Source organism: Oenanthe melanoleuca, chromosome 2 (assembly GCF_029582105.1).
Source record: "Oenanthe melanoleuca isolate GR-GAL-2019-014 chromosome 2, OMel1.0, whole genome shotgun sequence".
NCBI lineage: Eukaryota > Metazoa > Chordata > Aves > Passeriformes > Muscicapidae > Oenanthe > Oenanthe melanoleuca.
Genome location: NC_079335.1, coordinates 4,060,656 through 4,085,612, shown reverse-complemented (window position 1 = coordinate 4,085,612; position 24,957 = coordinate 4,060,656). Strand labels below are relative to the sequence as shown.

Genomic DNA, 24,957 nt, shown 5'->3' with positions numbered 1-24,957 from the left:
TTCGGTCATCAAAGGCATTGAAACACAACAGCATAAACCAGCTTCTTCTACAAAGACATCGTGCCCAAACAACACTGACTAACACTGACTGCAGGTTACATTCTTAGCAGGTTCATATTGAAACCTGAGATTTTGGTGGGGGGTGGAAAAACCACAACCAAAAAAAAGGAGAAAAGAGCCACTGGAAACTGCACAGTGCTTTTGCATCACGACCTAGTTTTAGGCCACACAATTTAGGCCACAGAAGCAAAGTCTGGGCAGGGGTAAGTCACTCTGCAGCACGTTGTGAATTAAAACAATATGGAGCAATCCACCTCACACAGAGAAAAAGCATTTTTCCCACTTCTTCCAACACAAACTTTTGCCTGTCTTCAGGACTCTTCACACACTGTAAGTCAGTTTATGTCTTTTACAATCTCTGCCTTGCTGTTGAAGCCAAAACACAATGTTTCAAATATAAATTCATCTAAGAGAAGCAGATGATGCTGGCAGCTTTTCTACTCTTAATGCTGAACATCTGACACTCTCTACTCCCCCAACAAATAAATATCCAAACCATAATCCAAAACATAAAAGGAAGGGTGTGAACAGCTTGATTTTGGAAGGGTTAATAAAGACTCGTTGCACCCTTTCCTTGGTATGTATACAAAATTCCAGAAATTATTAAAGTCTGATATGCACAGGCTTACAAACTCCAGCCCTAAGTTAAATCTTCCATAGGGTTTCCTGCTTCCTTCTTTCCATAAAGCATGGCCTTGACTAGAACCCCCTTGGTTTTTTTGGGACCCTTTTTCCACACCCTTTCAGCTTACTTGGAAAATGACCAAGAGTAAGATTTTGGCTCCTGCTGGAAGATATGGTGATGCAGTCACAGATGGCAATCTGGGCATGACAAACTCCCCTGATGGAAATTTTCCTTCCCAGACACATAAGGAGGAATAGAAAGCTCAAGAGGTAAGGTGGAGAGGTGAAGGTGCTTGTGACATCAGGAAAAACAGCTTTGTAAGACAGCACTATTTCATCATTCTTGTATTTTGGGTGCCAACATATTTTCTCCATTCATTACTGGGAAAAATACATAGGAAATAATGGGTCTTTATGCAATTACTGAAACAATTCTGGGAAGCCATCTTTTTATGAGGGATTCAGAATTTAATGTGAGACAGACTTTACTCAGTGGATTGGATATTATACTGCTCCCTAAAGGCACAGCCTGTTACTAATATTAGATCAGATTACATTGTTAAATCACGCCTGCTGCTGTTTTTAGTAGGAAATACTTCATTTTGTTAAACTGGAGAGGTGATATTATCTGATTTAACTTGTATTTTGATTTACTGATAGGTAAAAAAAGTCATATATACTCACATTACTTTCATGTTTATGAATACAGATACATTAAACAAGTAAACAACTAAGGGTGTACATGCATAAACAGCAGTCGAGGAGCCTTCAGAGCTAATGGAAAACATAACAGCTGGGACTAGAGATGCTGGGAAGAAAACATGCACTAAGAAGCAGTTTCACGGCACAGCAAAGACATAGGCATGCCTAATTTGTGATGGCTGCATCTCAATTAGTAGGTTCTACACCCAAAATTAGGTTAAGGGCAAGACAGCAAGCACTAACAGCTTTCAAAACCAAAAACTAACAATCAAATCACCACAAAAGCACAAAACTCAAAACCTCATGGGGACAGAGATCACTCAGGCCAGTGTGCAAATATGCTGTTATTGGCTGACACTGCTGCAAGGAAAGAGTTTCTCTAAGAAAACTTACTGATTTGGTCAGATAGGCACAAACTTCAGTCTGGCCTGAGCTAAAGCTATGGTCCAGTTTGGAACACCCTGTTAAAAGATCCTCAAGATTTTAAACCATGTTGATCTGGATTGTTATGTCCCATCAGAATTAAACTGATTCGTTCCCTCTGTCTCTAGGAAGTAGAACAACAGAGGAAAACAAAATTAAGGCAATCATCAGCAAACATCTTAGTACCTAACCAAGTGGATTAACTGCACCAATCCCACCTTCCTGCAGAAGGAAGGGCAATGTCTAACCCAGCAGGGCTGGCGGTGCAAGAACAATCCTATCAGGACATTGTTGCCAGTAGCATTTTGATCTTGCAAGCTCTTTCACCAAGGCAGTCCTCCCAACTGAAGTGGGGAAAACTGAATACACCAGAGCAACCTTTGCTGATTCTCCAGAGTAAGAAATACTTTCTGCAATAGGTTAAGACTAGAATTTTGCATGAATGTTCATCCTTACAAATAGTCAAGCCAGGACTGATTATTTAGTCTCTATCTGGAAAGTTAAGACATCTCACACAGATGCTACTGTGAAAAGCACATTATTTTCACATATTGGCATTTAAACTAATCATATTCACTGCCTGAAAATTCACAGGCTGGCTTCTTCAGGCTGCAAATACTTAAGAAACCCAAATACTGCCAGAATATGTATTAGACAATTACAGAAGCTATTCAATAGATCAAGACAAAAAAAGAGCACAGCATAGATCTTCATAAGCTGACTTCCTCCAGCATATCATTAACATCTGCAAAGTCTAATTCATTGGAATTATCTTCAATTACCAGTCCCTAAACGCATTAGCATCATTCAATCTCAGAAAACTCTGCTAAAGGAAGCTTTTGAAAACATCCCTAGAATTTTGTTCACTCTCTAACAAAGATGGAGAAGTCAGGTTTTGACCAGATTTTACTAACTCTGAGGAAATAATTACTCCCTCAGAGAAAAACCAAAACATCTCAGAAGAGGGTTTCTCACATTTCAGATTCTCCAAAGGGTTTGTAAACAAGTATATATAACTGGATATATCATCTTGCACTAAGTGTTCTCATTTTGCCTTGTTTGAGTGAACTCACAGATCAAAGGGGAAGCTCAGCACTGTGACTGTTTGGTAATAAACCAGCATTTACAGCCTAACCTGCAGTTTGAGCCCACACCGACTCATCACAGATTGCTGGAAATTGTCTCCTGTCAGCACAAAGGAGAGAGATTCCCTCCCTTCCCCACAAAGCTTTGCAGAGCTTCCCTCCATCTGAGCCAAAGAAAATACTCTAACAGCCCCTGATGAAGTATTAAATGGAATTCATCACTTCAGTACTGAAAGAAAGGAATAAAAGGTATTTAGAGATAACATTTATTTCTTACTTACTTCCTGGCACCGAAAGAATATCACCTCCTCCTAAATCCTTGCTGCAAAGGGTGTGGTAGGAGAGCTGCCTTCCACCCCTCTGGCCCCACACCTGCGATGCACGAGGTGGTGCTTACAGAGGAATCTGCAGGTTTTAGGGTGCAGCACCTTTGGTAAACATCTCCAGCGCCTCCCTTTAGCAGCACAAATAAATACAAACAAACGTTGAGAAAGCACACTCCATAAAAAGTATTGCTGGAGCACTTGAGCAGATCCCTGCTCCAGTTTTTTAGGCTGTCCCAAATACCAGCATGACAGACGTGTTTATGTACAGTGTCATGAAGCAGAGCTATTTGATTTAGTTTCTCAATTATTTAAACAAACATTTGAACTGACCTAGCAGGGATGCACAGTATATTTTAAGTAAGATGTAAGATAAATAAAATTAAGAATCCCCTCTTAACCCAAATAATTATTAAACCTTAAGAAAATCAGAGAATTACTGTTTGGTCAATAATATGGATAAATCAGCACTTAAAAGGGTTGCATCACCACACTGATTTCAGACTTTATTTATAGCATTTAGGATCAACACAGTAAAAACTTCCATAACCAGTAGTTTTATCAAGGTAGGTAACCCCTAGCACATAAAAGTTACACCTTATATGAGACAGAAATACAGGTAATAAACAGACAATATTTTGGCCAAGTTACAAACCATCCATTTTAGTGCAAATAATATGCTTTAGACAGCTGGTTTATAAGCAGCCCATAGAAAGCTGATGGCCACATTTAATAGCAGCGTGATCAGGACATTTTGATTTTGGATAATGAACAAATGCTATTTTAGAATGTGTTTTGCCAAGCTCTAACTCTGTTAGAACTGGCAGGATAAGATATTTACTGACATGTACACTAAAATAATAAGAGGTTACAAGTGCTTGGCAGTTGGACTCGATACATGAAGACCAGCTAGCAGGGCAATATTTAGAGGACACAAACCTCTTCCATTTGTGACTCTGGAGAACTATTAAATACTTGGCAAAGCCTTGCCAGAATTTGGCGCTTTTACCTACTTTGGGAATGACTGTCAGATGTTCTCCTCTTAGAGGATGCACAAGCTCCAGCATCCATGCACTTCAACATCACACATCTGGAGCACTCTGGGTGAGACGTGCAGCACTCCTGCACCAGAGAAGTGTTTGGACCCTGCTGTCACATCAATGCAATCACTATAGAAGTTCTTGCAGGTGAAAATATTTCAAACCAAACCCAGTCTGGGTTTAGTTAGCCCTGTCACAGTCAGACAATTCAATCACGCTCTGTCAGTCCCATCAACTTTACCTGTATGCTTCCTGCAAAACACACAGCTGCCATTCACCAAGAAAAACTCAAACACATAACCCAAGGGACAAAGCTGTACTATGAGATGAGGACAGATCTCATCCATGGAACTCTAAGCATCATCACAGCATCCAGATCATGGGTCTTGCACCTCTCTAAGTCCCCACAAAGACAAATTTTCAAGGCAAGTGGTTAAGTGGAACCAATGGTTTCAGCAGCTGCACTATAACTATTTCTTTCAAGGCAGATGGGACTATTACAAGCAGGTTGTAAAGGCAGTAGAGATGCTAATGTATATTTAAATACCTTGAACACTGGTTGCCCTTGTGAGCTATTATTCCCACATCCCACCAAAATAACCCAAAAACCAACCCACAGAAAACAACAAGCAAATGCTGTTTGAAGAGCATCTAGTTTCCCCAAAGCATTTTCTGTTGGAGGTTACTATCAGATAACACAGATAGATTACCTAAAACATCCTCAGCGAATTAATCTTTCACATGCTAAAGCAGCTTTTCTTGAATATCCATAAGAACAAAACATTGTTGCAATAGTGTCTACAGGACTAGGCAGGCTTCTTTTAGGAAGGGGAGAGTTTCTCTGCATTAAAAAGTATTTAAAATCAACAAGTCATAGCCAATGTTAATTTAGCTGTAAGATTCAAAGTGATTGCACTTGAGTCATACATATGATACACGGCTGCTGACATAAAGCAGGGCAGTGAGAGGTTCAGCCTATACAAGCACAATTGATTGTTTAGAAAACAAAGCTAATCTAGTGGCTGTTTCTTTATGCAAGGCTAATTGCATACCAGCTAGAGTGCCTTTCCAGATCATTCTCAGAGGCAGAATGAATTTGTGGTCAGATAATATCACAGGTATTTCTCTAAGCAGGCAGAGCTGCTTTAATGCATGCAGGCACTGAAGACAGCATATCATATGTAAGGAGAAAAACAATGAAGGAAACACCAGAACTGAAGTGCACAAAGTAGCTTGGTACTGAAGTGTAACAGCTGAGCTGGCAGGTTATCCTATTAGACATCTAATATCCTCAGAAAGGGATGGGATCCACTCTGCAAAGTGCACTCAGAGAACAAGCAATCTCTTTTGCTCATTCTATTACCCTGGATGGATCTTGAAATCTCAAGCCAAGGGGGAAATCCAGAGAAAGAAGTAGTAACCTGAACACCTGACAATATTTGGCTTTGTACCTTTATTGTTTAAAGAGACACCGAAACACACGTGCAGTTCATGTAAGCCATCTTCAGAGGAAGGAATAGAAAAGGGACTCCACAGAGTAAGTGCAAATAACAGCTACAGCTTCAATTCAGGACTATCTCCCTAAAATTTTAAAAGGCACACCAACTACAGCTTGGAGAGTAACGACTGAAATTTGGTGGGTGTTAATCTGAAGGATAAACAGGAACAGCAACGTCTTGCTCAGATAAATCTTTAGAATTAGTCCAACAGGCACCTAATATTAAAGGACCTCTCAGCTCATGGGCTGTAGGGCTATTCACACAACAGAGGAAGAACTCACCAAACTGAGCACTGATCAGTGAATGCTGCCTTCAGTGCTCTAGGCCTACCTGCTTATGCATCTCAACAGACTGACAGGGGCATTCTCTAAACTTGAGTAATAGCATCTAGCAAGAGTGTGGGCTCCATGATGACAGTTAAGTTAAATAGCTCTCATTCATCTTCTGTCATCCACACACCTTTATTATAGCACTTAAAGTTTGTGGTTGCATCACTGACTTTTCCTCATTCTGTTCCACTCGTGTTCAGTCAGGATTTGTCTCTGCTGCTCTGCTCAGATGGCAGAAGAAATACCAGAACAAGAGACTCTACTCATTTCTGTGGTTTAATCATCTTTATGGTTTGGCAGCAGCTGTTGGGAACAGGAACACCACAGGATAGGGACTCAGCTCAGAGCTTTCTGTTCTCTGATCCTAAAAGTATAATGGATGCAGAGTCTTCTCACTGCTCCTCTGGAAAGCTGAGCCTGACCTCACAGTACTCCAGGTGTTACATTTCCAGCTGCCTCATCTCTCAACTCCTGATCAGCTTGCAACTTATTGCAAGATTCTACACAAAATAATATATTAAATTTCTCCATTTTCAAAACTGTCTTGATGTTTATCTTCCAGGAGATGGCAACTGCACACAGCAGCATCCTAAGCAAGGAGTACCACTAAAGGCAGAGGTCAGACAAAGGATGATGGGAGAACACATACACCCAGCTGAAGCTGATGGTGCTTCTGATTGGATACATTTCAACGGGATGTTTTCTTTCTGATCTGCAGAAGAAATCACAGGCTTGCATCTGTGGGGGCAAATGGGATGACCAGGAAGACAGCTGTCATTTCTACAAGGGGATGAGTTAAAGTTACGAAACTGAAGTCAGGTATTTGAATGACTACTGCACATATTACCTAATCTCAAGTTTTCAAAGAGTTTACATCTTCACACTATTTCTTTAAACACCTGCTCTACTTTCAACTGAACACTTTCTCTTATCAGTTTATTCTGGTACAAGATAGTGGCTTGGCTTCCACCCCAGTTCCCATGAAGAAAGTTAACACTTACAGATTCCTCTCTCTAACATCACAACCAGCTAAATCCATTTATCACACGTGGAGTTGATAAGAGATACGACATTCATTCCTTAACTATTTTGCTGTCTCACTGTCTGCAAGGTGTTTATAAGTAAGTTTCTTGAAATTAACAGACTTGTCACTCAGCTTTACCACCTACTTGGCAAAGTCCTCCAAAAGCAGATGAAAAGTTGTTACCTTCATACAGTGATGTATATAGTCCTAAGTATTTGAAGTGCTACACCTGCTTGAAGTCTACAGCTGTTAAGAGCAGGCAACCCAAAAAATGAATGAGGCTTTGACCAACAAGCAGTTATCCTGGTGACACTGTGGTGACATTAATTCTGCCTAGAATTTCTAAAAGCCTTGTGTAAGCACTGACATATTGGATAGCTTGTTATAGGCCTCTGGTTCAAGGAAGAGATTATAAAATTGGTTCAAGACAACTAGGATTACCTGAACTTGGTCACTCAGGAAGTCTTCCAGGAAAAATTATACTCTGAAACACTTGAAGGTTTTAATAAATTAGCAGTCGTGTAGGATTTCACAAGTCTTATTAATAAACAGTAGGATTAATGTATTCAGGCTCTGTCAAACTTAGATAAAAACATCACTGAAGTGGGTGGTACACTCAGAGGACATTACAACAGCTTCCACAAATTTTGCTGTGTAGTGTAGCTGACTCCAAAACAATATTCCCAATACCTTTCCAGTGTTGGTCCAGAACATTATCAGCCCATGCACTGAAAGCATGAACAGGGATCTCTCTGTAAGGATTCAAAAGCATAGTGAGAAATAAAACCGAAAGCCTCACAAATATTTATTCAAACACTGCTCATGCTAGCAGTTTAGAGAAGGGATTGCACATTTTTCAGGAAGACCTGTGGATTCCAACAGAGAAGCACAACCCAAGTCATTACATCCTGTTGAGATACTCTCACTTTTGTCCTAATGTTCTCTCAGAGGTGAGGATCACCTCATATGACAAATGATTCCTCATCAAGCACAACATTCAAGGCAAACACCTCAGTGAGCAAAGCATGCTGTACATCAGATTGAGCCAAGCAGAAAGCTGGGAGAGGAAATAATCAAAAGGACAGGAGTCAGAAGACATGACTACAGAGTCTGAAGGGCATGAGATTATTTTACATCTCTAAACAAACTCCTGACAGAATGTTTCAAATGTAGAAGCTGGTGAAAGAACAACATGATGTGATCTCTCCATCAGAAAGGTAATGATTAGCCCAAGTTGTAACAGAATTAGAGAATATTTTCTAGATGCTATAAGTAACAGAGGTACAATTATCCATCATGGGGAGGACAACCAGCAGGTTCACTCCCTTCCTTGCCCCACTCATGGATCAGCTTCTCATGGCTCTACAAGCTGGGGTTGTTCCCTGCCATTCTTTCATCTTCATTTGTGAACACACACAATTTCCCATCTCCCAGAGCCCAAAGGCACAGACATTTGCATGTGCTGCATGTGTAGGTGTGAGTCTTCAGCAGTAACACAGGAAGCTGAGGAAGAAAACCACTTATTTCTTGTTGCTTGTTAAAAAAGAAAGTACATCTAGTATTTGACTAACAAGATCATACAGTTAATGCAAGTTACTGGTCAGCACAGAGGTATTTGACATTTTACACTTTAGTCACTTGTCAGAGTGAGGAAGCCCTGAGGGTGATAAATTTCATGGTTACTGAACCTTATTTTAATGAAATGCGTGGCTTGCCCTTCTGGGCTGTATTTTATTTTGGCAGCTTGACTGAGAACATTGTGCTTAGTCATTTTACTTTTTCAATTACAGGACCAGCATATGCAATAAACTAATGTTTTTATCATTTGAACAATCACCTGCCAGATTTTCAGGCAGAATAAGATTTGATTAAAGCAATCAGCAGTTAACCATAACATATCCTTAACTGTTTTAGGTTTTAAGAGTCTAAATAGATTTGAAATAATTTAATGTTGCTTTGTACAGCAGTCAAGATTTAACAGATAAAGCAGGGGCACCACATCCTTGTTATCTCATTTAAGTGAAATCCATTTATCATCCTGTTAAGTTTTTATTCTTCCAGTAAGAAATTTCAAAGTTCAATTATATTACCTCTATATATAGATTTCTGCAAAACACTGGACAGACTTTTGACCCAGAGACTTCTCTGGAGAAGTACATATGATCATATAGTAAAACAGGCATAATCCAAAAGATCACTTCCATTTTGTTTTAAACCTCTCCTTTTAAGCCAAAAAATATTTAAATTTAAGTTTCAATTCCACATTAAAACAGCTATGATGTGACACCTTACTATCTTTAACTTGTATTCTGGTTTTCAGTCAAACTGCAGTCAAAGTTAACTTAAATGGGATAGAGAGTTACAGGATAAAAATGTCTTAGTTTATCAGGAAAAACTAAAATCTGCAGGAAAAGACTTCACGTGGTGCCTGTAAAATTCTTCCTACTTATCCATAATGTGAACAGCAGTGTGTGTAACTCAAAGAAATTTTTGCTATGAAAGCTTTTTCACCTTCCTCTGAGGATTTTGTGATGCCCTTGCTCACCACTCATACATGAAGTCTGGAAAAACACAATAAATATAAAATGTGCAACTGTATTATGCACTTTACCTGATGAAAGAGTATTTGTCATGTTACAATAAGCATCAACCAGGCTTAAACCTTCACTGGCAAGGAGAGCAAAACTCAGCCTTCCAAACATGGAACTGAAATTAGCATAGACAAATTTCCCAGGTATGAAACGTTAATTCCTTCTGAAGAATAGTGTAATCAAAACAGACTCCAGTTTACTTTAGGACACAGGGGCTAAATCAGCTATCTGAGTAGGATCTTGAGAGGCCTGATCTCAGATTTCTTTGCTGAACAAAATAAACTGCACACATGTATGTGTCTTCTCAGATGCTTTTTATTAAACACTCTCTACCACGAGGAGCATGCCTAACAACCATTTGCTGGGATTAAACCATTTCAGAAGCACTGGCAGTACAATGGTGCAGCCACAGCTGAATCCCACCAGTCTGTGAGCAGTGACACTTGTCTGTCACTTTGGATACCTCCTTCCCACATATGCTGGGAGTGAAACCCCCACACCCACCTGATGACAAAAGCTTCCCAGACTTTCAGGCTTTTTTCTGCACAATCTACACTTTAATTCTGCACCTAAACTACTTAAAATCTTGGGAGTGAAGATCTAACATTAAATTAGTAGCCCAGATATATACAATGTAGGACATATTCACTGCTCATGTAAGCCTGCTGTATTTTCATTATTCCCTGCAAGGCTGGAAGGGTCACAGCTTTATTACAAGCATAACCCCTTTCAGACAGACTTATGTAGCTTTAGTCTTAGCTGCTCACATCAAGCAACTTAGAGCTCCAGTTTGTCCAGTGAGGCCAAAAAATTAATGAAGGAAAATTCTGGGCTCTTGCTTGCTTTATCAAATAGGATGGAGCAGAGAAGTTTCCAGCCTTGGCTTCCTGCTTTCCTCTCAGTCCAGTCCAATATTTTAAAAATTTCTCTGGTGAAAGCCAAGAATTGGCCAGTGTTCTTGTTATTCTCATTCTTTGAAAAGATATGACTATTACCCAGACAATGAGAAAGGAAGTTATTTAATCCCTACATCAACAGTGAGTAAGAAAATGAAGAATTATAATGGTACAAGCATAACTGCATCAGGTAAGAATTTAAAATTATGCTGGACAGTCACTAATGCAAAAATAAGGAACCCATTTTTATTTAATATTTTGACAAAGACAGGCTTCCACTCATTTTCTAAGTTACAGGGAAATGCAATATTAATGAACTAGATGCTGCTACAGGAGATAAACCAAGTATTACTTTCATTTGCACAGTACTTTCACCCTGACCACATTCATTTAGATACAAGGAGAATATAGTGCATACTGAAGGTGTTACAAATACAAACCTGAAGTATTTAAACACATGCCCTTATTAGAAAATATACCTTTAGTATTAAAGGTTCAGGAACCACTACCAACACCTCTTTATTTCAGACTGGTTTTTTTTCACAGAGAAAGCAATTTTACTGTGAAAGCCTGAAGCACAGAACTGCAGCAGCTTTCTATCCCATCTCCTAGGGCAAGATCTCCAAATCATTTGGAGAGCAGCAATTTCTGCATGTAAAGCTAAAAACTTATTCCCTACTTAAAGAATTTGTCTTTTGTAAACTATGGTATGTGTGTCTGTGTATATATATCCAGTCAATACAATAATTGTGTGTAGTGATGTTTGACCATGAGCCACTTAGCAGCAGTGGCTTTGTCAGTGGGTAAGCCCTAAAACTTCAAAGGCCAGGAAAGGCCATCAGGGACACATCAGTTACTAAGTTCCAAACAGACAGAATGAGGCTGTGATCCACAATCAGGGCAACTTACCAGGTTCATTGAAGGATCCTGCAAGTGAGATACTCAGCAATACACAGACTCCTCACAGAGCCACCCAGACAGGGAGTCTGCTGACAAAGAGCTTCTTAAACAGACTGAAGTGCAGGGAACAGTGTAGCCAGTATTGTACCAGTGATAAATTCAGGCATTAATTACAACCAGTTATTCAGTAACCAGCCTTAACAAAGAACTGGAACTGATCTCTTAGAACGTGTTAATTTAGGAGCATAGTTAATGAGGAAGAGAAAACTACTAAGTGCAGTTGAGGGAAATACCATGCAGTGCTGGGTTGCTGGAATGAGTTGGAAGTTTGTAGTCTGAGGAGTGTACCTATTTCCTAATTTGTTGTAGTTGAGCACTGGGCTTTTTTTAAGTGTATCTCTACCATGAAGAGGTAGGATGATGCACTGAAATCTGTTCAAGGAGCAGAGTCAAGTTTATACTGGTATAACCCTGAGACTCATTAGGTTTTACAGTGACAAAGTCATGTTACAGAGATCTAGCCATGGGCTAAGAATACCCTGAGACAAAGTAGTAAGGCTTTATCTTAAGTCATCACACCAAGACTATTACTTGTCCACAAGTACATCCTGCTGTTCCTAACCAGTAAAAGACTTACTGACAATGTAATATCAAACTCATCAGACACACAGGCATCTGATGTTAGCACAAAATTCACTGTATGGGAACCCAAACCCTTTTATATACAGCTACTACACAATTGAAAGGCTGTGGTACTGTCCAGGTCATATGTATACAAGGAAGATTAGAGATCCCACTAGTGCTATAGGGTCAAAAGGCTTATTTTCAATTGGCACCCTGAACTGTCATGCAAACTATTCCAGAGCAATTGTCTGGAAGGGGACACACCTTATCTGATTCAATTCAATTCCATTTCTTCAGTAGACTGAAAGATCTGCTATGCAGCTGCATAATGAGAGTTTTGAATAGACTGTACCTGGAAGATGACTAACTGGAAAGGTGATTTGAAAACAAAGCAGCAGAAAAAGCTCCAACTGTTAGGCCAGAAATGACTGTAGGAATATGAAGGGAACAGAGAACTTCCCATTCGCTCTCTTTTTTCAGTTCATTGAAGGGTATTTGACTTTTAGGGAGGTGGAAGTGCTATGATGTTAGGAATAATCAGGGTACCTGTGCACTGAGAAGTGGAAGCCTTTTCCCTCTACACCAAAGTTAGAAGCAGAACAAGAGCCAAGAAAAAGAACAAGACTACATCACAAGCTGATTCCCCCAGATACAAATCAGACAGCAAACGGGACATGCACTAGAAGTGCTGGTGTTAAAGCAAGCTGTGCATTTGTTTTGGGTTATTTTTTGAACTCTTGGGAGTTAGTTGGCCAGCCACACTACTCTAAGGAGCAATAGTTCAGACTGTCAAATCACTCCTCTGGGAGTACCCAGAGCCAGACTGCTCAGGCCAGTGTACTTGCTCAGATATTCCCCTCATAAAATAGGAGGTTTTTTTTTACCCTGCATGTATGCCTTCTGCCCTGCCATCCCCCACCAAAAAAAAAAAAAAAAAAAAAAAAAAAAGGCACCAATAAAGAAAACCACCAAACAAAAAAAAATATCAGACCCCTAAAACTCTTGTTAACTAGAAGCACAGATCCAGCATCAAGACTATTTAAGAGTTGACTCCTGTTTGTTATTTGTACTTCCATGTGATTGATAAGAAAGTTGTAGGTTAAACAGTGCTCATGTTAAATGTATTCTGTAAGACTGTTTGCTGTGTGTAAGTGATGATAGGAAATTAAGTGGCACAGAAATCTGACTGCTCTGCAGTCATCGCTTGCTGGGTTAAGCCACTGGTTTCTGGATGTGGTCCAGAAAAATTGATCATATATTCAAGGGCAGAATGAAGAAGATAAGAGTGACATGCAGTTGTACTTTTGTAAAAGAACACTGGGTTTGGCCCCCAGTTAGATCATTTATTTATCTAGCACTGAAGGGTGATAATGGCTTGTTTTCAAGTATCCAAAATAAATGAACTACACTGCATGCAGAAGTAGTCCAGGCCAGCCAGCAGAGGATAGAAAATATGCGGGGTCAGCATAACACTGGTTTCAATTTCAGTTACAAAAACATTAGAGCTCTCATTTAAAACAAGATGAGGAAACTAGGTTCTCTCTCCACTTCTGCTAAGAGAACCAACCTTGCTCTCCCCAGAATACTGACAATACCCACTTCAGAGTTCAGCAAAACAATTCAGGGTAACACTTTTCTGCTGCCATTTACACATCAGAATTTTCTTAAAAGTATCTTTGGTTTAGTCTTAGAGTCAAGCTTTATCTCCTACCCTTTTATGCCTTGCTACATGAGCAGTAGCTATTGAGTGACAATTTCAGTTGTGCAAGGAATGTATGTCTCAGTCCCCTCCCAGAACATCTCAGGCCACCAGATTAGTCAGTTGCCATATAACACTGCAAAAGAGATTGAGTCAAGCCTGAGGTGTCAGACCAACCAGGTCTCCTAAAGCTGAAGTTTAATAGTCTTTATCCTCCATAAATGAGAGTCCTGGAAATCAAGTCTTCCCCAGCTTTAACTGGGTTTTAAGTTTTGTTAGTGGTCCACATTGTGGAGACCAACTTCCCATCAGCTATAGATTGAGATTCATATTTTGAACAGAATACATGCCAGCAAGAGCCAAACCAAGGTCAGGAGCAGCTCTTAAGCCAAACCCGATCATTACCCAACAAAAGCCTTGTGTCCTGATGCTTGCCAGAGTCACTTGCCAAGAGCAAGTTTGATGAGGAAACCTGGCTGCTTGTCCCGAGTTGCTACAAAGCTGTATGCCAGCTGCAGTCTAAATGACTGCACAGCACTTGTTGGAAGTACCAGCAAGAAGGAGCTTTAGTTAATAGCCACCGTGTGCCAGTTAGGTCACAGCACAAACCACTCCATGGCTCAGACACTGCAGTGCTCTGAACCCATCACTGAGATGCCCAAAGTCAGGCTTTTAACTCAAGGCAAATTCAGTCTTGGGCAACTCTACTGACAGTCTAGATTTAATAGCATGAAATCAGCTCTTTTTCATGTAGAGTACCTTGTTTCACTTGGAGGAATATTATGCTTCTTTACCACACTATAGAGTAACCAGTTTATTTAGAAGAGCAGTAATTATACAGTGCTTGGATACATAAGCCCTTCACAGTCCCAAATGCAGGATATATTATCTGTTTACCAGTGGAAGTTTCTGTGGGCAGGGCTGTGACCCAACTGCAATATGTGTGGGTAACTGATAAGCTGGTGACCATAAAAGTCACCTGACAGCAGCAGCTCACTGAAAGCATGCAGTCCTTAGTTCACAACACTCCACAGCTTAACAGTCTCTGCTTCTATGCCTGGTTTCTGGGTCGCCCAGGATCTCCTATCTGAAAGGTGACTCTTAGGCTGAAACATCAGCTGTCAAGCTACACACATGGTGTCACTCATCCTGACAGTGTTCCGCTTCAACTTGGCAACTGGATTGTTTTCTGGTTTTGCACAGAGCCTTAAACACACAACGGCTAGAAAATTTATTGGACTTGATACAGCCATTGCTGGGCAGGTGTAAGGCTCTGCTTAGTTAAAGTATTGTTTCACTCATGTCAGTTTAGTGCTGGTATATTAAGCTAAGCAATGCCTGCTGCACTCTGTAATCCCCAAGTCAATGGGCTACTGAATTAACGTGTTCAGTAAGGCTGACACTAAACTGAAGAACCAGGATCTCCAACAGAATAGGTATCAGATCAGTTAACCCATCTCTAAAGGAAACAACTGCACACAAGGCTGTTCTGTTGGAGTTTTGGTGAATCTTATGCCTATAGTTAGAAAAGGTCACAGGCTGGGATCTTACAAGTATTACAGATATAAAGGTCATGGGAGTGACCCTTGCAAAATTAAAACACAGCACAAACAGTTTTTCATGTTACTCATTACTCTCCAAGCTGCTAAAGCTTCCTCCTCCTTCACAACAGCCTCGTCACTTCCACAGGGCTCTCCTGGCAGATCAGCTGGAAACTCCATTTCAACTCCAATAGCTTTGCCTCTGTTCAGCATTTTTTTAGACTATTAAAAGTAGCCCATAGCATTGCAGTCAGTTTGAAGGGCAAGTGAAGTTTGTTTTTATGTCAAACGTGACACCAGCACACATGCACTCAACATGTATTGCTCAACACATACTGCCTGATCACTTGATGCAATTATTTTAGGGTGGCTTATGGTGTTAGAGGGGCAGAGGAGGTACAGACCACAAGTTAAGCTCAAAAGGAACTGCCAGCTCCAACTTCTTGTGATGTGAAGGATTTCACTGGTTTTGCCTAACATGCAAGTAGCAGTGTCCACATACTGCCAGTGGAGCTGGCTTTCTACTGCAGGAATTGATGCTGGAAGTCATAAGGTGCTCAACAAAGGATAACAGCAGTGCATCACAGCTGAGTTTACAGACTAAGCTATACAAGATCAAATGCTCCTGTGTAAAGGAACTGTTCATAGCTTAAATCAGTGTCTGCTGAAAGTCCTGAAGTGTTACATACAGATGTGTTCACAACTGCAGGCACTACCTGGCAGATCATTCCAGCCATCATCTTTCTACCCAGGAATTCCTGATTCCTAAAGCTTCAACATCTTTTCTAAGCTGCTCAGTTGGCAATACATTTTGACTGCAAGAAATTTCAAATGTTAGATGCAGGTTTCACTGGTGAATTACTCTGCAGGTACCATCCAACATTAATATTCTCCTTGCTTTTATAAATTATCCATTTAAGTTTATACAGGGATAGAGGCAGAGTTCATGCATTTCTGCCTCAGCACACAAGCAAGAGCAACTTTATATTACCAAGCCTTAACTTTCTAGCTGCCAGAGAATCCAGGACTGGAGTGAGTTTAAAGGTAATTAACCTTGGAGGTCACAGCTCTGTGAGACAGGTCCAACTTCAGCCTGCTCTCTGAGAGCCTGTATTTCCACCTGGAGGAATCAAGGCAGTTTCTTCAGAAAGCGCCTCAAATAGTCTTCACACTTGCTTCAGTGTGAAAACTTAAGGTCACATGCACTTAGATATACAAGCATGTGCATTGTTTCAGTCAGAGTTACACCATGCTTCACTGGAAGCCATGAAAATATTCCACTTGTGTCGCCCCACTGAAAAGGCACATGAACAAAGCTGCACTTCATGAGTTTTGTTGTAACATGACACAGAAGGAGCAGCAGGTTCACCAGCTGTCAGTCAGTATTCCTGCCACCTTCTCTGACTAACTAAGGACACCTCCAGCAGAAAACAACCTCCCTTGTCAGGGCAAGGCAGCACAATACAACTGTATTTAAAACAGACTGAATTTTTAGGCACCTTTCAGCTTGGAGGGAGAGGATTGCACGCACACCATCCCCACAGCATCCAAGCAAGATCCTGTCAGCAGATCCTGCTCATTCCTTTTTCAGCGACAGACTCGCAGAGAGCAGCAGGCTCCTGCAGGAGTTAACCCACAGTTACACAGGAGGGTTTGTCTGTAGAACCACACATTTTTCTTTTGCTGAAGATGCCTCAGTCATACATAATTGAACACAAAAACTGCTATCATTTACTTGCTCAGAGAGGCACGAGCCAACCCATGTAAACCGGCCTCTGACACTACAAATAGCTAACTAAAATAGAAGTTGTTCCACTGATCCCACCCATTACATCATGGAAATTGTTATTTTGTCACGAAAACTCCCTTAAGTATCCAATTTAATTTCATTAATAGAGGAATGAAGCTCTCACTTCCAAGACAGCAGCTGCCACTACCTTTGACATACACAGGAACTCACAGATGTTTTTTTGATTCATCAGAGACCACTGGATGCATCCTTAGGAGCTTAAGGTAGTGTCAGCTTTTCAAACTTACAGTAAAAAGCACTTCTGTAAGGATTTATAGCCAAAGCATCAAGTAAGTAGTTTAATCGCTTGTCTGAAACCTCTTCCTTTATTTAGGAAGGGAAAAATTAAGCATGTTGAACATTTCATCAATCTAGTATAATCACTAAACAAACCAAGCAAGGAAGACCTTATCTTTCACAATACTGGTAGGAGGGAAGAAGTCACACAAGTCATGGCAGTGCAATCACATCAGCAACCCCCCTCTGCCACATGTTTACAAAAAAGCCTGACTTGGGGAGGGAAGCAGGAAGTATTCACCAGCTCGCTCTTTGAGCTCATGCACCTGCTCAAGCCATATTTCATTAAATATTTTAGTAGCACTGTCTGATCACAGCAGTGGAACATGACGCAGCTCACACTGGAGCAGTTTTTGCAGAGCAGAGGATACATGCTGCAACAATGCAATTCCTTCCCACGGATCCTCATAATGCTGCAGTTGTCTAAGCTCTGTACCTAGTGCTGCCTCTCCTTGTAGATTCAATCCTTGTAATATCTTTTTCCCTGAAGGAGAAAACATCTCCTCTAACATTCAACATCCTGCAATCTTTCCTATCCTTTCCCATCTGTAAGTCCCTGAATTAGCCAGGCTGCAGCAACATTGATTGACTCACTGCACCCAATGCCAAGTCAGAGCCTCTGCAAAATCTTTTCCTCCCCTCCTTTTCCTCCTCTCTAACTAGAGAATACCGAAAGCAAAGCACTCCAACAGAAAACTGCCCCATGGAGAGAGTATTTTTCAAGGTAAAGCAGAGTTTCTGCACCTGCTAAAGGTACCAAATTAAGGCAGTTAAGAGTTGCAGATCACTGATAACATAATCTTAAGGAAAACTGCTGAATTCATGGGAGGTTTAAGAGCAAAGTTGGAAGCAATTTCTCTCCCTAGTACCCTCCCACCATCATATTAGCCAAGGAGAGACTCAATTTTTTTTTTGTGATAATGCTTTGAGATCAGGTGACAGATTAAGTGTGGAATTATTCAAATGGCAGACTATTGAAGTTTAATAGTCTGAAAAGGAACACTAATTTCCTTCTTTGATCCCTTTGTCAAGTCCTCTTCCAGCACAGTCTCCACCCAACACAATCCTAAAAGGGGCACTTAATGAATTCTGATGAGAAAGAGATGGCTATCTCAGACACCCCAAACAAGTCTCTCCAACATCACCTTACTCATTCCTCTATTCATTCCTCATCCTTTCCCAACCTTTGTATCCCAACATCTCCTTTGACCTGATTTCTCACCACAGCACATGGCATTTCCACCTCTGCAGCCTAACATGTCCCTCATCCCCAATATCCTCCACACCCCAAAGCTCTTCAATCCTCTCACTTTTCCAGTCCCATAACTCCTTCACCCAAAGAGCTTCTCAGCCCCTAACCCCAAACCTCCCTCATCTTCACCCCAACCCTTCCTCACCTTCATTAGCCCCTCACCTCAACTCTTCCTCATCTTTGCTAGCCACTCACCCCAAACCCTTCCCTACCTTCACCAGCTCCTCACCTCCCTCACTCCAAACCCATCCTCACCTCTCTCATCCCAAAACCTTCCTCACCTTTGCTAGCCCCTCACCTCCCTCAACCCAAGCCCTTCCTCACCTTCACCAGCCCCCCACCTTCCTCAATCCAAAGTCTTCCTCACCTTCACCAGCCCCCTCACTTCCTCACCCCAAACCCTTCCTCACCTTTGCTAGCCCCTCATCCCAAAGCCTTCCTCACCTTCACCAGCCCCCTCACCTTCCTCACTCCAAACCCTTCCTCACCTTCACCAGCCCCCTCACCTTCCTCACTTCAAACCCTCCCTCACCTTCACCAGCCCCTCATCTCCCTCACGTCAAGCCCTTCCTCACCTTTGCTAGCCCCTCATCCCAAAACCTTCCTCACCTTCACCAGCCCCGCACCTGCCTCAACTCAAGCCCTTCTTCACCTCTACCTGCCCCTCAGCCCAAACCCTTCCTCGCCCTCACCAGCCCCTCATCCCCGTCACACCACAGCTTCTCAGCCGCCCCTCGCCCTCTCACCCCCTTCTCACTTCAGACACCCCTCACAGCCCAAGCTCCCCTTACCTGCCCCCGGGTCTCCCCCAGCACCCGGGACCTGCTCCGTGCGGCGGAGGGGGAGGCGGCGGCGCCGGGGAGGGCGGGGGGGGAACGAGGGAGGGAAGAAGGGAAGGGACGAGGTCACTGACGGCGGCGCGAGCGCGGCAGCACCGGGCAGCGGCGGCCGCTTTATACCGGGTCCTCGGGAACCGGCACCCGCTTCCGCTTCCGCTTCCGCCCCCTCCCGCCCCCGGGCTCATGAATATGCAGCGGGAGAGGCGTGGCCTCCCGGGGGTGCGGGAGGGGTGGGCTGTGAATATGGAGCAGGAGGCGTGGTGTCCTGGGGCTGTGGGCGTGGCCTCGTGAATATGCAATGAGGGGCGTGGCCTCGGGCAGGGGGGTCGGGCGGGGGGCGTTGTTGGGTGGCGGCGGGAGGGCTACGGGGGCGCCCAGGCGTCCGCCGCAGGGGTGCCGCGTGAGGGGAGCGGAGGCGGGCGGTGGCGGGGCAGGTGTTGGAGAGTGGCGGCGTCACAGAGTGACACAGAATATTCACAAGGCGAGTCCGACTCCTGGCCCTGCACAGGAGAGCCTCAACAATCCCACCACGTGCCTGAGAGAGTTGTCCAAACACACCTTGAGCAATGCTTGGTGCTGTGACCACTTGCCTGGGAAGCTGTTCCAGTGCTCAACCACCCTCTGGGTGAAGAACCTTTTTGTAATATCCAACAACCTAAACCTCCTGGACACAACTTCAGGCCATTCCCTCGGGTCCTGTCACTGGTGACTGCAGAGATCAGAGCCTGCCCTCCTCTTCCCCTCACAGGGAGTCTGTAACTGCAGTGAGGTCTCCCCTCAGTCTCCTCCAGGGTGAACAGACCAAGTGTCCTCAGCCATTCCTCATGTTCCTCATCTCCTCAAGGCCCTTCACCATCTTCATTACCCCCCTTTGGTTGCTCTCTAATAGCTTTCTATCGTACATTGTGGTACCCCAAACCGCACATAATATTCAAAGTGAGGCCACCCAAGTGCAGAGCAGAGCGGGACAATCCCCTCCCTTGCCCAGCTGGTGATGCTGTGCCTGATGGCCCCAGGACAGGGCTGCTCCTCCTGGGTGCCAGGGCACTGCTGACTCACATTCAGTTTACCATCAACCAGGACACCCAGATCCCTTTCTGGAATGCTTCTTTTCAGGATCTCATTCCTCAGTTTGTGTAGCAGGAGTTTTTCCCACTGCCCAGGGACAAAGGATGAGCCTTTTGGCACCGCTCAGGGGTTGAAGAGGGGCTCTTGCTTGGAAAGGGAGCAGGAGTGGCAACCTGAGGGTGGATGGAGGCTCCGCCTGCATTGTCCCTGCCAAGGTCGTGGGTATTTGCACAGAAACAGAGCGAGGACTCCCTTGCCCCTCTCAGGCAAAATTGTGCCAAGTACAGCTGCAAACCAACAGCTTGGAAAGTGTAGGAGTGGGTGCTGTCCTCTGTCTGAGATACTGCAAACATGCTGGCTGAAACATTTGCTGAAATTGTCCTTCATCATGAAGGAAAATAATACCTTTTCCTCACGTTTGGCTACAGTCAAGGTCCCATCGTGCCTCCCCACTTGTCCCTGCTGCTCTGCCCACCAGATGCCAGGAGCTGCCTCTCTCCATGCTCAGCCTAGCCCTGTGACGGGGTGGCCCTGTGCCAGGCCACCATGGAGAGAGTGACGTGTGGCATTTATCATGTATTTGTCACGTCTGCAGAACACAACCCTCAACACAGTGCCCATGATCCTCAGGACATTAAAACACTTCATTCCCCTTGGCAGCCATAGCCCTGCCACATTGGAAGAGCCCTCTGCAAACTTGCCGTAAAAGACTGTGTTTTTTTAGTGCTGGTGTGTGTTTTTTTAATTCCCAATTAAGGTCTCCCAGCCTTAATTGTGCTGACTGCATTGTGCAGGCTAGCGTGATATTTAATTTTCATTACTTACATAAACTGGGGATGCATAAAGCAGCCTGCAAGTGGCATGTAAAAATGCACGTTACGTTGCGTAAGTGTAATTGTTTTCTGTTTCTTGACACGCCATTAAGTATATATTCCAAAACAATTTTTTTTTAAATGGTGAACTTTTTCTACAACTCATGAATAAATAAACCGCAAAGCATACCAGACTTCAGAAAAGGAAAACCACAGAAGGCAAAATGGAAGAACTGTACACATCTATTAAAAAGCAAGATGAATCTTGAATCTAACAGAGAGACTCTATTACAAGTCCTGAAGAAAAAAAAAAAGTAAGCAATATTTTGTTCTACAATGCTCTTATCTATATGTTTTTGGTTTTAGGCTAATTCAGACCAAGGACTGAAAAACATGCATGACCAATCATGCACAACTCACTAAATTAAACATCCTCTGGTGAGGATGTCCAAAGTCCATTCAAAAGAGTGATGGTTTTTAAGACATACTACTGATGTTTATAAACAAAAAAGTGGCAAAATAATTATCTTAAGTAGCCAGATGGTGAAGATAAATGATACACACCCCTGACAACCCCGTGTAACACCTCCTCTTGACAGCAAAACAACATCTATTGTATCAAAACTGTGATACACCTTAATAAAACACTAAAGTATTTTCCATAGAAGAAACAAAATATACCTATACTTATAGAAATGTCTAATGGTTCTTTGGTAAGAAAAAAATACTTTTATTACTTTTGTGGAAATTCTGAGACCCTAACACACCTAAAAACACCAAGAAAGGATCTCAAGATATCATTACAACTTTTAAGATATGCTTCTTGTTACCCATGGATTTGTGGCAACCCCAGCTACCTCATGTTTTGACACCTCATTTTAAAATAGCTGAATAAAATTTAAAAGTACTTCTTTTTCAGTCCTTTTCTTGCCTGCTCTTATGGTGAAGTGTGATCCTTACCTCAACCTGACATTTTAGACCTGTTCTGGCAATGTCCAGACATGTCCAGACATGTCCAGATATTTCTCCATTGTATTTCCTCATGTTATTTTCACTCAAGAGTTGTTAATTCTCAGCCTTTAGCTGCGCCTAAAGTCAGAAAGGGGAATTTTCCATAAACCAAACATTTTTGTTTAAAAAATATGATTTTTCATACTGAGCGAGTGAGGGGGTAGAAAAAATCCAAGGAAACAGGCCCACCTTTTCCCCCGAGGTTCTTACTCAGCTCCAAATATTTAACCCTTAATAAATAAATGCACTCATGTCTTGGCAGGGGAGAAATGACTATCAGTCAGGAGCCTGATGAGTTGTCCAGATGTGTGCTACATTTGCCTGGGACAGGGGCTGGGGGAAAAGCCCCTGGACTGAGGTTGAGAACAGGATTGGTGACAACCCCTGAGCGTCCCTCAGGTCCCTCCTCAGCAGGGTGGCAAATCCTGTTCTTTGGAGAGTCCCTAGGCAATGTGTAGGGATTTGGGGCACTTCAGGGAGAGTTTTTTTCAAATAAAGCATCCAGAAGTCACCTTAAAATCTCTCTCTGGCTCTTGGCATGCATGTATCCACTTTGTTGAGTCACGTAGTTGGTGAACACCCCAAGGTACCGATCCCCTTGCTCACCCTCTCTTCCGCTGGTTTGTTTGGCATGGAGTACCCGAGGACTTTAAAAGAGAAATAACCTACAGGACCTCAAAACACTGGAGAGCAACATTCTGCTCCAAACACCTTGCCTTGTGTCTTGGCATAGATGCTGGAGCAAGGGGTCTTCCCTATTTAATGAGATATGTTAATCAACCAGACGGCAGGCTCATCAGCAAGCTGCCGTGAGTTCTCTGTACTCCATTTCACAGGTACTTGGCTTACCAAATAGTTATGAAAACTCACTATCCAGCCAAGCTAAACAAACACCACCCCCAATATTATTTTACACGCGTGTCAAAAGAAATAACTTGCCGCAGGCCAAGAGGGTGAAGGAATTTTACGAGGCTGTGTCTGATCCTCCCTTCTCCCCTCCCTTAGACAGTTAAAGAAATGTTTGTATGATGAAAGGGGTAAGGGAGCAGAGGACAGCTGGTTAGGAATTAATGAAATGTTTGAGCATTATCATGTGATAATGGATTTAGCTGACTGTTTGCCAGTGTTCAGATCTAGTGTGAATTGCTTTATATCAAACAAGGGGATTCCTAGATTATACAAACCTCCTGAGATGGCTGCTGCTCCTAAATCCTTTCAAAGTTGTGATTTAAAAAAAAAAAGTAATTCTCCCTCTGGATGGACAGAAGCCCTTGGGATTGTTTTGACTTGCTTTCAGATTTAATGATATTTGACACAGCTGGCTCTCTGAGGTGTCTCCTAATTGGGAGTGGCCGTGGGTTTGGGAAGCCTGAGGCTACGCTTGAAGCATATCTGAGCACCCAGAAACCCAGGTGAGGTCTCCCAGCCAGGACATTTATAAACAGGACATGAAAAATGAGTCTCAACTTTTAAACATTTGGCCTGTAACTCAGCCCCAGGGTATCTCTCACAAAGGGTGATATATCTGATGGGAGACCCAAGCTCTGGACTTGAAACTGCAGTTTATCCTTCTTCCCACCCTCCTGCAACACATGCTGTCATTACAATGGAACTTTAATGGCTGTATAAAATGGCCCATGTCCCTTGATGCCTATTTTTTTTCCCTAAAAGCATTGGGATGCATCTGTTTTTTTCAGATGTGGACTTGTGGCTAGTCAGCCAAAGATATTTTGTCTGGACAAGTCTCAAGAAGGTTTTGTGAAGAAGAGCAGGAGATTGTGCGAATTTGTGACTGGCATCCAGACAGGCAGATTTTCAGGTCCATTCAGGTTGCCCATGTTAGCCAAAATTGAGTTTTAATTCTGAGAGCCAAAGGGCTTCCAACAGAACCTGCAGGAATAGAGAATGACTCAGCCCTTTGCCCTGTCACCAGCCCAAAGTCCACCCATCTGCAGCCAGCTGGTTTGTGCCACCCCAGAACAATGTCAACAGTCCTGAGCAAACAGGGTGGTGCAGGTCGAGGTTCCCTTTGCCCTTGTCCTGAAACCTGGAATCCCCCTGTGCTGAGCATTGGTGAGGTCGCACCTCAAGTCCTTTGCTTGGTTTTGGACCCCTCACAACAAGGACATTGAGGTGCTGGAGCGTGTCCAAAGAAGGACAGTGGAGCTAGAGAAGGGTCTAGATGACAAGTGGCTGAGGGAACAGGGAGTGTTCAGCCTGGAGAAAAGGAGGCTGAGAGGTGACCTTGTCTCTGTCTACAAGAGAGATGATAGAGGTGATCTCTGTCACTCCTGGGGGAGATAGTTTAGTGGTGGATTTGGCAGTGCTGGGTTAATGGTTGGATTTTATGTTCCTAAAGGTCTTTTCCAACTGAAATGATTGTATGATTCTAAAAGCAGTAGCTACAACTTCTCTCACATCATCCTCATATGGAAAATAAACAGCTCATGATAGCAGTTATATTACAAAGTGCTCATACTGGCTGTAAAATGGGGTTTGCTGCTTCTGCCACTTGTGAGGTCTCATCAT

At 42.7% G+C, this 24,957-nt stretch overlaps 1 protein-coding gene across 1 annotated transcript in view; it reads right to left on the bottom strand.

The window, feature by feature from the left end:
- Positions 1-19,701, bottom strand: part of SLC45A4 (solute carrier family 45 member 4) — a 62,682-nt gene extending 42,981 nt beyond the window's left edge. The window contains exon 1 of the mRNA XM_056482833.1: positions 19,490-19,701. The gene's annotated coding sequence lies outside the window, so the exon portion shown is untranslated. The remainder of the gene's footprint in view (positions 1-19,489) is intronic.
- Positions 19,702-24,957: the final 5,256 nt, after the last annotated feature.